This window comes from Bos mutus, chromosome 21, assembly GCF_027580195.1.
Source record: "Bos mutus isolate GX-2022 chromosome 21, NWIPB_WYAK_1.1, whole genome shotgun sequence".
In the NCBI taxonomy this organism is placed as follows: Eukaryota; Metazoa; Chordata; class Mammalia; order Artiodactyla; family Bovidae; genus Bos; species Bos mutus.
In genome coordinates this window covers 13134739-13147205 of record NC_091637.1, presented here as the reverse complement: position 1 = coordinate 13147205, position 12467 = coordinate 13134739, and the positions used below count along the sequence as shown (strand labels likewise).

The window sequence follows — 12467 nt, the reverse complement described above, 5'->3', positions numbered from 1 at the left end:
GGAAATATCTGAAACTAGTTGTGCTGAGCCCTTGCTATTCAGAGCGTGGTCCAAGGACCAGCAGCCTAAGAATCACCTGGCGGCTCGTCAGAAATGCAGAATCCGAGACTTCCCTGGTGGTCTAGTGGTTAAGACTCTGCCTTGCCGTGGGGGTGACATGGGTTTGATCCCTGGTCGGGGAACTAGGATCACACACACCGCTGGGCAACCAAGCCCACGCACCATAGCTACTGAAGCCCATGCTCTGTAACAAGAGAAACCTGGGCACCTCAAGAAGAAGCCCCAAACCCAGGCATCACAGCTAGAGAGAAGCCTCCATGCGCTGCAACTAGAGAAGGCCCGTGCATCCCAACAAAGACTCAGTACAGCCCCCCAAAAAAATTTTTTTTAAAGCAGAATCTCAGTATCACCCAGAAACATAGAAGCAGACTGTGTTAGAATATCCTACTGCCCTGTGTAACCATTATAATTCAGAGCTCAGAAGTCTCTATGGCGGCCTTGCAGGTGGGGACCCTCACAGGCTGTGTGCCCAGCTGAGCCACATACCCGGGCCTGCATCCTCACCACCCGGGCCCAGCTGGAGGGCCAGCTGCTTCCGCCACCGGGGATTAGGCCCGGAGAGCTTCCCACAGCGGCTCCCCGGATTCTTTGCTAAGCTGCTTTGGGAACAAAGGGCCTGCGGAAGGTCCGTGGTGCTTTTGGAAGGGAGGGGATAAAAGTGGGCGCCGCACCTGTCATGAGAAACGTGGGAACAGCCCCGTGCCAGGAGAGGCGGGCAGGAACGTTCCAACACGGCTGCCTTGCAACTCCAGGCTGCCGTGTGTCCGTGCCCCCTGGGTCAGGAGCTGCTGCGGCTTACTGACGTCTGGGGCTCTGCCTGGGGCTCTGCCTGCCACCTCATCAGCTGGCATTGCGACCACCTGGAGGGGCATAGGTGCTGGGCTGTCAGTGCTGGGACAGACCCGGGGAGCCAAGTTAGAACGCTGCCTGTGACTCACACGGCCCAGGGGTCAGCCCAGGCCTCGGGCTCCGGTTTCCTGCTTATACTCAGAAAGATTCTCTGATGGCACAGAGCAGCCTACGCAGAAGGGGGAGTCATTCCCTGATTGTCGACGCTTTCAGGGACGATAGGAAGGATCACTCTGTGATCCATTCCTAACAAGCTTCCAGGGGCCGCTGCTGCTGGTCTAGGGACCGCACTTTGAGAAGGAGGGATTAGGATGGAGGTAGGAGAATTCTCTCACTTCTGGGCCTTTGCTTGTCCAATGTGGGAGATAGCAGTGTCTGCAGGGGGCGTCACATCCAGTCATCATAAACGACCAGTGGAGCTCTCCTGGCCTAAAGCCCAGGCTCTCAGCTCTGCTTGTACTTTGGAACCATCTGAGGAGTTTTACAGGGCTTCTCAGTGGTGAAGAATCCGCCTGTCAATGCAGGAGATGCAGAAAATGCAGGTTTGATCCCTGGGTTGGGAAGATCCCTTACAGAAGGGAATGGCAACCCGCTCCAGTATTCTTGCCTGCGAAATCCATGGACAGAGGAGTCTGGCAGACTACAGTCCACGGGGTCACAAAGAGTTGGACAGGACTGAGTGACCTGGCAACTGAGCATGCAAACGTGGGGAACTTTAGAAACTACCAAGGCAGGGGTTCCTTCTCCAAAGACATTCTTTTGTTCTTTTAAATCTTTATTAAATTTGCTACAATGTTGCTTCTGTTTTATGGGGGAGGGGTTGTTGGTTTTGTTTTTGGCCAAGAGGCATGTAGGATCTTAGCTTCCTGACCAGGGACTGAACTCGCACCGGCTGCATTGGAAAGCGAAGTCTTAACCACTGGACCACCAGGGAAGTCTGCATCCTGATGAAACATTTGGAAGAAACTGTTCAAGGTGTGTTCTGGGCATGGGGATGGTTAAGGCTCTACAGGGATTTCTATGTGCAGTTGAGAACCATGGTCCTGAAGCAGTCCTGGTGGAAGAAATGGCAAACATCTCCCTAATTTTTGGAACATTTGAGATACTTTACGCCCATTCTCCGTGGACCTGAGAACTCCTGTTATTGGTTGGCGAGAGATATCCAGACATCAGGAGTGTTCAGGACCTTTTGTGTCATCTTCACATTGCTAGACTGCAAATTCTTAGGACCCAGCCCAGACTTTTGGATCCAGGATCATTTTAAGAAGGTTTCCAAGTGATTCATAAGCACATTTGTGTTTGAAAAGTGCTGTTCCAGAATTCCTCAGCAGTCCAGTGGTTAGGGCTCTGCACGTCCAATGCAGGGAGCCCAAGTTCGATCGCTGCTCAGGGGAACGAAGATCCTGCATGCCATGTGACATGGCAATTTTTTTTTTTTTTAAGTGGTGCTCTAAGGAATCTTCCTGAGAAATTAGTTCAAATATATGGGAGAAGGCAATGGCACCCCACTCCAGTACTCTTGCCTGGAAAATCCCATGGACGGAGGAGCCTTGTGGGCTGCAGTCCATGGGGTCTCGAAGAGTTGGACACGACTGAGCAACTTCACTTTCCCTTTTCACTTTCATGCTTTGGAGAAGGAAATGGCAACCCACTCCAGTGTTCTTGCCTGGAGAATCCCACGGATGGGGGAGCCTGGTGGGCTGCCGTCTATGGGATCGCACAGAGTCGGACATGACTGACTCGACTTAGCAGCAGCAGCAGGGGTCCTTCATACAGAACCATATTAAAGACTTCTGGAGGTAAAAGAATTTCCAAGCATCTTAGCTTAAGGTTGGCAAACTTCTATGTATCCTTCAAAACCTTGCTCAGTATCTCCCTCTTGGTTATACATTTTCTAATCTCGGATACCATTCTCTCCTCCTCCCTACTGCATCATATGCGAAGTTCTATCATTTCATTTATCATATTGCCTTACAAACACCTGCTTTTAGGTTAGCCTCATCCTGTAGGTGGTGAATTATTCTCAAGGAATAATAGCCCCGGCCAGGAGGAGGATGCTGATGGCAGCAGCAAAGGTGATAAAGATCATGTCAGTTCCCACTTCTGGGGTCTGATAACAGGGCTTGAGGACAGAGTTGCCTTGTGGCCGTTCTGGAACCCCCAGCACCCAGTTCTCTTCCCAGTACAAGTAGGTCCTCAGAAACATTTGTTATGGTCCCTGCTTAGCTGAATATTTGTCCATTTGCTGAGATGGACATTCTTTTTTTTTTCGTCAGTGCAGGCTCCAAAGTATTTCTGGGGGGAGCAGCAGTTCCTCTCAGCTGCTTTGGCATTTTGGGGACTCCTCACCACCCAGCTCTTGCATGGAATTTACATGAGTGTCCTCCCCTCTTCATAGCAGAGACCCATTTGTCTGGGCTGCTCACCCCAGTGTGAAAGCCATTTTGGGGTGAAATCAATTATAATGTAGGGAGAAAAAAAGCTTCAAATTTTCATGGAAAATTTGAGGCAAGTGTGAAAAACATTAGGTGCTTCTTTCAAACTCTTACAAATATGTTCTTACTTCTTTTTCTCGCTCTTGCTATTTTTTTTTTTTTGCCCTTGGTAGAAATTGTGTCATGCTGCCCAACCTGCATTGACTAGAATCTCTGACACATCTCTCTGTTTAGATGCCATATCATCCCCTGGGACTCTGGGACCAAAGAAGACCCCCTAAGAGTTGAGGCTGAAGAAGAGACAGTGCTCTGGAATAGATAACATTGTCATTTTTTATGTAAGCAATTTATTTTTCATTCATTCTGAGGAATTTTTATTCATCAGTTATTAAACAACTCTGAATATTTATTAAATAAGTATTATATAGTCACTTCAATCTTTCCTGGGAAAGACTGAAGGCAAAAGGAGAAGGGGGTGGCAGAGGATGAGATGGTTTGATAGCATCACCAACTCAATAGATAGGACTTTGAGCAAAATCTGGGAGATAGGGGAGGACAGAGGAGCCTCAGGTGCTGCAGTCCGTGGGGTCACAGAGTCAGACACAACTGAGCAACTGAACGGCAACAAGTAGTCACCTGAGGAGTCAATTAATCTGCCTGCAATACAGGAGACTCAGGTTCAATCCCTGGGTCAGGAAGATCCCTGGAGAAGGGAATGGCTACCCACTCCAGTATTCTTGCCTGGAGAATTTCAGGGACAGAGGAGCTTGGTGAGTTACAGTCCATGGGGGTCGCAAAGAATCAGACACAACTGAGTGACTAGCACTCTTTCCACACAGAGAGAGATGCTTCAGTGGAGACTTTGAATATAACTACTGGCTCAACAGGTGGAGAACTGGAGGGGAGGAGTTACGAGAGAGATAACAGTTATACAAGGTCTCCGAGGCATGAAACGACATAGCGGTTGTATTAGACTGTGGTTTAGTGTCTAAAAGAGGAAACCAGAGTGGCTGAAATTACATGAAGGGTTACTTCTCTTCCATGAAGAAGTCCCAAAGCAGGCAGGTCAGCAGTGGTGTGGAGGTGACTTCTCACTCTCTGCTTTGGCCATCCTTGGGTGTGACTTTTATCCTCAGGGTCACAAGATGGCTGCTGGGCCTCCAGGCAGGATGTCTGTGTTCCAAGCAGAGAGAAAGAAGAGGGGATGGGAAAAAATTTATTCTTTCCATCTCAATCAGCCCTCCTGAAAGAGGCTTCTTAGTCTCTACCTGGATTCCAGGGAGGAGCTAAGCACATTGCAACCCTGAATAAATCCCAAGGTCTGTTATTAAGGATGAGGGGAGAATGGATACTGGGTAGGTTGCCGTGGTATGCTTGGAGGAATGTTAAGTTCTCCATTCTCGGTATTGCCAGAGCCTAAGGTGACAGAGAGCATGTCGGGGGAAGATCATGGTACTCAGGGCAAGGGAAATATGTGTGTTCAGCTGTGTCCGACTCCTTGCGGCCCCACGGGCAGTAGCTTGCCAGGCTCTGTTGTCCGTGGGATTTCCCAGGCAAGCATATTGGAGTAGGTTGCCTTTTCCTTCTCCAGGAAGGATCCTCCCGCCCCAGGAATTGAAGCTGAGTCTCTTGCGCCTCTTGCACTGGTGGGCAGATTCTTTACCACTGTGCTACCTGCGGCAACGGAAGGCACCGGGAAATCCTCCTGCCTGAAGTTGGAAGTGATGGCGCTTAGACGGCGCCTTACCTGTGAGCCTGCCTGGCAAAGTCCCTGGCGTAGAGTGTCCTGGTGTCCCCTCCCTCCATCCCTTTTCGTGCTGCCTCCTTTTCTCCTTCCCTACTCTTCCTCCCTGCCCCCTTCCCCAAGTGACTCTTTTCTTTCTTTTCATCCTGCTTCCCTCCTTGCAGAGTCCTCAGGATTTCGGTAGGTTACAAGAAGGAAAGGTGAATACTTTCTAGTGAGAGGTGGGGAGGAGACAGAGGGCATGCCAGGGAGTGGTGGAGAGCGAGTTTCCATGGCTGGAGGAAGCCTGGGAGCCTAGAGATACTCACCTAGCAGTGGGAGGGAAAAGAGAGACAGCACTGCTTCTGGGCAGTGAAGTCACAAAATTTATGCATATTTAAGAAAAGTGAGTCTGTTGGGAATGGTGCTCTTTAAATTACTTCTTAGTTATACACCCTTGGCTGAGAGGGAAGACATCCGTAAGAAATCTGCTGTTGCGTCTTTAGTGAGGGATCCTGCTGAGCCCTTGGTCCCGAGTGTCTCTCACTGCCCTTGCTTGAAATCCTAGAGGAGCCATTTCTTAACGTAGAACTGGAGAAAAACCAGTTTCCCTTTGAGAAGTTTGTAGTTTTCTTCTTCTCCATTAATGAAATTTACACAACACATCTGACTTCCATTATGTCATGGTTTCCAGGAAACACTTGAAGCAAATGGCTGGACTGCTTGTATTTCTCTTTTCTTCGGTTCTCATGTTCTGTTTCTACTGATACTTTATTTCTTGGGGGTGCGAGGCTTTATTTCACTGTGTGTGTGGTCTCCTGGCATTGAGGTATTTCTATCTGTGAAGTGTGGTGGGGAACAGAGTTCTGTTCAGTAGGTGAGAGGAGATGCACGTAGGGCCTTGCTGAGCCGATGGGTGCTCAGGAGTCTTGGCTGGGTGCAGACCCAGCGATGGTCGTGGTCCAGGTGGGAGGTGGCAGGATCGTGATGGGAGGGAAGTTTGGGTGGATCTGGGAGAAGCCCAGAGCGTGACACCTGATTGCATCAGTTTCACAGAGGGGATGGTGGCTGGGCTTGTCCAAACATGTGTCTTCACCAACTGGGGATGGAGTTTGCTAGATGGGTTCCATTCATACACTTCTTTTTAAAATAAGTTTACTTATTTATTTATTGCTGTGCTGGGTCTTCGTTGCTGCGAGGGCTTTTCTCTGGCTGCAGCGAGAAGGGACTGCTCTCTAGTTGCGGTACATGGGCTTCTCCTTGTGGTGCCTTCTCTTGTTTCAGAGCACAGACTCTAGAGCACAGGCTCAACAGATGTGACTCAAGGGCTGTAGCTGCTCTGAGGTGTGTGGGATCTTCCTGGACCAGGGATTGAACCGTGTCTCCTGCCCTGTAGGCGGATTCTTTACCACTGACCACCAGGGAAGCCCTTGTTCATACATTTCTGATCTCAGTTGAGAGTCTGTTGTTTACATACAGTAGTGGACTCTGTGATTGGCTCTTCTTATTTTCCTCTCTGTTTTCTTGGGCCTGAAAAGTGGGGAACTATGTTTCCCAGGCTCCCTGGCATGCAGGTGTATTAGTTGTAAGGGCTGCCATAACAAAACCACATACTGGGTGGCTGAAACAGCAGAAATTTATGTGTTTACAGTTCTGGAGGCTGGGGGAACAAGATCAAAGGGTCAGCATGTTTGAATTCTCCTGAGGCCTCTCTCCTTGGCTTGCAGATGGTCGCCTCCAAGCCATGTCCTCACACGGCCCTGGTGTCTCTTCTTATAAGGACATCAGCTTTGTTGGATTAGGGTCCCACTATTATGACCTCCAAAATCACTGCAGATGGTGACTGCAGCCATGAAATTAAAAGACTCTTACTCCTTGGAAGGAAAGTTATGACCAACCTAGACAGCATATTAAAAAGCAGAGATATTACTTTGCCTACAAAGGTCCGTCTAGTTGAGGCTATGGTTTTTCCAGTGGTCATGTATGGATGTGAGAGTTAGACCATAAAGAAAGCTGCTGCTGCTGCTGCTAAATCACTTCAATTGTGTCCAACTCTGAGCACCAAAGAATTGATGCTTTTGAACTGTGGTGTTGGATAAGACTCTTGAGAGTCCCTTGGACTGCAAGGAGATTCAACCAGTCCATTCTGAAGGAGATCAGTCTTGAGTGTTTATTGGAAGGACTGACGCTGAAGCTGAAACTCCAATACTTTGGTCACATGATGTGAATAGCTGACTCATTGGAAAAGACCCTGATGCTGGGAAAGACTGAAGGCGGGAGAAGGGGAAGACAGAGGATGAGATGGTTGGATGCCATCACCAACTCAATAGACATGAGTTTGGGTAAACTCTGGGAGTTGGTGATGGACAGGGAGCCCTGGTGTGCTGTGGTTCATGGTGTTGCAAAGAGTCAAACACGACTGAGCAGCTGAACTGAACTGAACTGAACTGATTATGACCTCATTTAGCTTTAATTACCTCTTTAAATGTAGTATCTTCAAATGTAGTCATGATATGAAGTTAAGGCTTTAACACATGAATTTGGGAAGGGGGACACAATTTAGCCCACAATACAGAGTGATACGTGTGACCTGTGTGCTGTGCTGTGCTTAGTCGCTCAGTCATGTCTGACTCTTTGCAATCCCATGGACTGTAGCCTGACAGGGTCCTCTGTCCATGGGGATTCTCTAGGCAAGAATATTGGAGTTGGTTGCCATGCCCTCCTCACATGTGATCTAGCTTGGCCTCAAAGATGCATCTACTTGAGATGCAGATGCTGAAGTGAGCAAGGGGAGGTGCTGAATTTCTGCAGATATACTCACAAGCATGTGCTCAAGATATCTGTTCTTCTAGGGTCTCTGGAATTCTTTTAACATCAGACAGAGCATTGTAAGAGTCAAGTGGTGTGGGGTAGAGACAGTGGAGGTTCTCTAGAACAGACCCACGGTGAGGTTGGGTGTTTCTCCTGGTTCTGTTTTTCCCTATTTGTGTCACATGCAGTCAGTTTCTGTTCCTTCTGAGAATACCATAAACTGTCCAATATGAACCACTTTTTGGCCTTAACCTGGCTCCAGTGGGTTCTGTTGTCTGCAACTAAGAACTCTGATACAGGGAAAAGATCCCCCAACAGATCAAATAATAATGTAGTAAGTTCTCAGTTGCCCAGGATGTTTATGGAGACTTTGAAAAGAATAACCTGTCCTCTCCTAACTCTTGGCGCCACTTGAGTGTAACTGCTTCCTCTGTTGCTAGACCTATCTAGTAGCCCATCGATCTAAGAATCACTCTTCAATGTAGTAACTTAGTAACTGTAGTAACTCATTGAGTAATTAACTAGTAACTGCATTTATTTATACCCAAGAAGCAGTTCCCATTTTGGGGACTGAGATGGACCGAGACTCAGCTCAGAGGAGGTCGAGTCTTGGCTCTGCTTCTCTCTAGCTGTCTCATCACCACCCGGTTGCTTCTGCCCCGTGAGCCTTACTTTCCTCAATGGTAGCATCAGAATCAAGAATCCCAGGTGTCCGTCTCAGTGGTGCTATGCTGTATGACTTAGCAGTCCTCTGCTGCTGCTGCTGCTAATCGCTTCAGTCGTGTCCAACTCTGTGGGACCCTATAGACGGCAGCTCACCAGGCTCCCCCATCCCTGGGATTCTCCAGGCAAGAACACTGGAGTGGGTTGCCATTTCCTTCTCCAATGCATGAAAGTAAAAAGTGAAAGTGAAGTTGCTCAGTCGTGTCCGACTCTTAGCGACCCCATGGACTGCAGCCTTCCGGGCTCCTCCGTCCATGGATTTTCCAGGCAAGAGTACTGGAGTGGGGTGCCATTGCCTTCTCCGAGCAGTCCTCTAGTGGAAGCCGAAGCATGTTGACCTGTGTGAGGGAATGAGGGGCAATCTGCTGCAGAATCTGTCAATGGTCTGGATGGACATCGATGGCCTGTGTTAGAAACACAAATGTCCAGAGGCATCTCTGTCTTTGTGACAAGGGGAAATGGTGAAAGGCAAGGCTGCAACTAAAAAGGCTTTTATGAGATGTGTTCTTCAGGGCACTAACCCCACGAATTCTCCTTCAAAAAGGATTCCCTGGGGACTTTCCTGGAAGGCCAGTGGTTGATTCTGTGCTTCCACAGCAGGGGGGAAGGGTTTGATCCCTTGTTGGGGAACAAAGATCCCACATGGCTTGCAATGCAGCCAGAAAAAAAAAAAAATCCATAAATGCAAAGGGTTCTCTGGTCAGCAAACTTCAAGAAACGCTGCATAACCTATTGCCTTTGCCAGCGTTCAGTGATCACTATCAGGTTAAGGGCCCCTTGCAGTGAGGAAACCCATTGATCAATCCCTTTACCAAATATGTTTGGCCACTAAACCCTTTGTTTTCTACATAATGCACATTAGCACCCAAAGCGGCACTGCTTTGGGGGCAACACTGAGCTTTGGTGAGTCTTGAAGTCTTACAGGATAAGCACAGACCTTGAGAGGTCCCATTTGGTTTGGTGAATCCTGTCTGTGGCTTCCCTCACTCCGGACGAAACCTGGGGCCTCAGGCTTCTCAGCAGAGGGAGGCCAGGTCAGAGCCCCACATGTGTGGAGGCCACGTGGAGCTGGTACTGGTACCAGGAGTGAGTCATGAGCACCCACATTGGGACACAACCGTTAGACATGAGTCACAGACATATGGAAACCTTATTCACGTCTACCTTCCTTTTGGTCCCTAATCCTTTGTAATGCCCTGGTTTTATGACGTCACTTCAGGGGAATTAAGTTTGGATAGCACAGTGATGTAATTAATGTGACTCAGCTTCAATTAAAGTCTTCCGCCAGCATGACCTCTGACCCTATCAGTTTCACAGAGGGGATGGAGGCTGGGCAGATAGGTGCGTCTGCCAACTGGGGAAGGGATTTGCTAGATGGGTTTCATTTGGGGCTTTATTCCAGTCCTTGGTGTTGAACATCTAAGGCTTCCCTGAAGACACACTTTTCAACATTTCCTGGCTTAGCTATTAACTCAGGACCATTTTGGAGACTTCAAGGCACCCTGACCTGGGCGTTGTCCAAATTCTTCATTCCCACAGCTAGTCTTTTCTGTCTATAGCTACTTTCTCCAAAAAGAAGTCTCCTTTTATCAATTCAAAACAAGTAAAAACAAGTCTGTTTTGTTGAGCAGTTATTAGTCACTGTGTCCCCTTTAAGGGGCATATTGACTTATCAAGAAGGTTTGGTGGTGGCCATGCTTTGACCTAAAAGTGACGTAAATAGTGGGAATTTGACCTGTGTCATTGGGGGATGACCAGAGCAGCTTCAAATTTGCAAAAATATGCTCTTTCTCTCACTTCTGGAGCCACTGGGTATGAATATTTTCTTGTTGTTTTCCTTCTCAGAGCTACAAAGAAAGAACCTTCTGGAACAGGTGAGCATGTCCCCAGCCTGGGACATACCTGTGCTGGCCTTAGCTGCTCTCTGCCCAGTTGCTTCACCTTCCACACCTCCGGCGCCTCCTTCCTTTAACCATCCTGCTTCTTGCGGGTTCTGACCTCCTGTCCAGTTGGAGAGCCTGACAGCTGTTTGGGGGGACGGGGGGTAGGGGAAAGGGGTTGGGGGGGCGGGCAGTGCAGGTGGGTAGTGCAGGGCTAGAGTCAATGGGGCTGCAACCTGAGCTGGGAGAGGGTGTCATAGACCCTGCTCCTCCCCTGATGCCTTTGGGGAGGAGGAGTGGCTAAAATAGCATCAAGTTTTAACCTTAAGTCTATGTGGGGTCTCCTGGGAACAGCCTCGCTTTCCCTCTGGGCTGGCTGAGAGCGTTTTCCTGCTGTACTGGGTGCTTGGCTGGACATTCTGACCCATTATCTCCTAGACAGGGCTGTGCACATTCCAGCCCTTCAGTGTTAGCCACTTGAGCCTTTTTATTCCTTCTTCCCTAGCTTACATGGTCCATTTCTGAGCCCCTTAGCGAGATAAGGGAATAGCTACTGAGAATCACTAAGCTGTGTTGTGGTGGCTCAGTGGCAAGGAATCCACCTGCAGTGCAGGAGACGCAGGAGATGTGGGTTCGATCTCTGTGTTGGAAAGATCCCCAGAGAAGGAAATGGCAACGGTATTCTTACCTGGAGAATCCCATGGACAGAGGAGCCTGGCAGCTGCAGTCCATGAGGTCACAGAGTCAGACAGGACTTTTCAACTAAACAAGCTATATTGGGCCAGGTTGGGCCAGGCCTGGAAATATCTCATCTACATCACCTTGTTTTGTCCTTACTTAGACCATCTGTTGAGGAGCTGTTATCATTCCAGTTTATCTTAATTTTTAGATTTATTTCTTAATTGGAGGAAAATTGTTTCACAGCGTTGTGATGGTTTGTCACCTCCAGTTTAAAATGAGACAGTTGAGACTTCAAGAGGGTAAAGAAATACCTTGCCCAATGTCTCTCCACTAATCAGGTTTGGAACGCGGACTCACTCAGAGAAGCACGGATGGACCCTCCGCTCTGGCCCAATCCTGGCACAAGGAGCTTCAGGATTGAGACCTGATCAGGACCAGCTCTGTTCAGGAAGGGGCGTCTCTCCCAGACTCCGGTTTAAGGAGAAGAGTGAGACCTGGCACAAGTCTGGAGCAGCAGCAGGGGCAAGGAAGGCAAAGGAGAGCAGAGGGGGCCACAGAGGTAAAGGAAGAGAAAACGCAGAAAATGACGCAACCCGTCTAGGAGCGCACAGCGCCCGGGGCAGCGTTCGTGCTGAAAGACCTGCGCCCACCAGATGAACGCCTTCCAGGCGGGCCTCTTGACCCACCTGCGGCTCCACGAGGGCTCCTTGAAGGGCGTGAAGCAGGGAAGGTCACGTGCGGAGGTGGGGTTTGGGAAGGTCATCTGGCAGCAGGAGGAGGGTGGGAGGGGCTGGAAAAGGCGCACAACCCGATTTTCTTTCTTCTCTTTCTGGGGAAAAATAAAAAATGATCAATCTGTTTCAGTCCGCTTCACTAGAGTCTTTTTTTTTTTTTTTTTTTTTAAGATTTTTTGCTGTGGGCCATTCTTTTCCCCAAAGATAAAGGTTTATTTATTTGTTTAAATCTTGGCTGTACTGGGTCTGGCTGTGTGAGCTTTTCTCTGGGGTGAGCTGGGGGAGGCTACTCCTGGTTGTGGGGCGCTGGCCTCTCTTTGTGGTGGCTTCTCTTGCTGCGGAGCACCGGCTCTAGGGTGCACGGGCTTCAGTAGCTGCAGCACATGGGCTCTGTAGCTGTGGTTCCCAAGCCCTAGTGCGCAGGCTCAGCAGTTGTGGGACATGAGCTTAGTTGGGCTTAGTGGCTCCATGGTATGTGGGATCTTCCTGGATCAGGGATCAAACCCGTGCCTTCTGCACTGGCAGGCAGATTTTTTACCACTGAGCCACCAGGGAAGCCCTGAGAGTCTTA

At 49.1% G+C, this 12467-nt stretch overlaps 1 protein-coding gene across 1 annotated transcript in view; it reads left to right on the top strand.

Annotated features, from left to right (window-relative positions):
* Positions 1 to 11974, top strand: part of LOC138984431 (uncharacterized) — a 182692-nt gene extending 170718 nt beyond the window's left edge. The window contains exons 9-10 of the mRNA XM_070358735.1: positions 10447 to 10475; positions 11501 to 11974. The gene's annotated coding sequence lies outside the window, so the exon portion shown is untranslated. The remainder of the gene's footprint in view (positions 1 to 10446; positions 10476 to 11500) is intronic.
* The last annotated feature ends 493 nt before the right edge of the window (positions 11975 to 12467 follow it).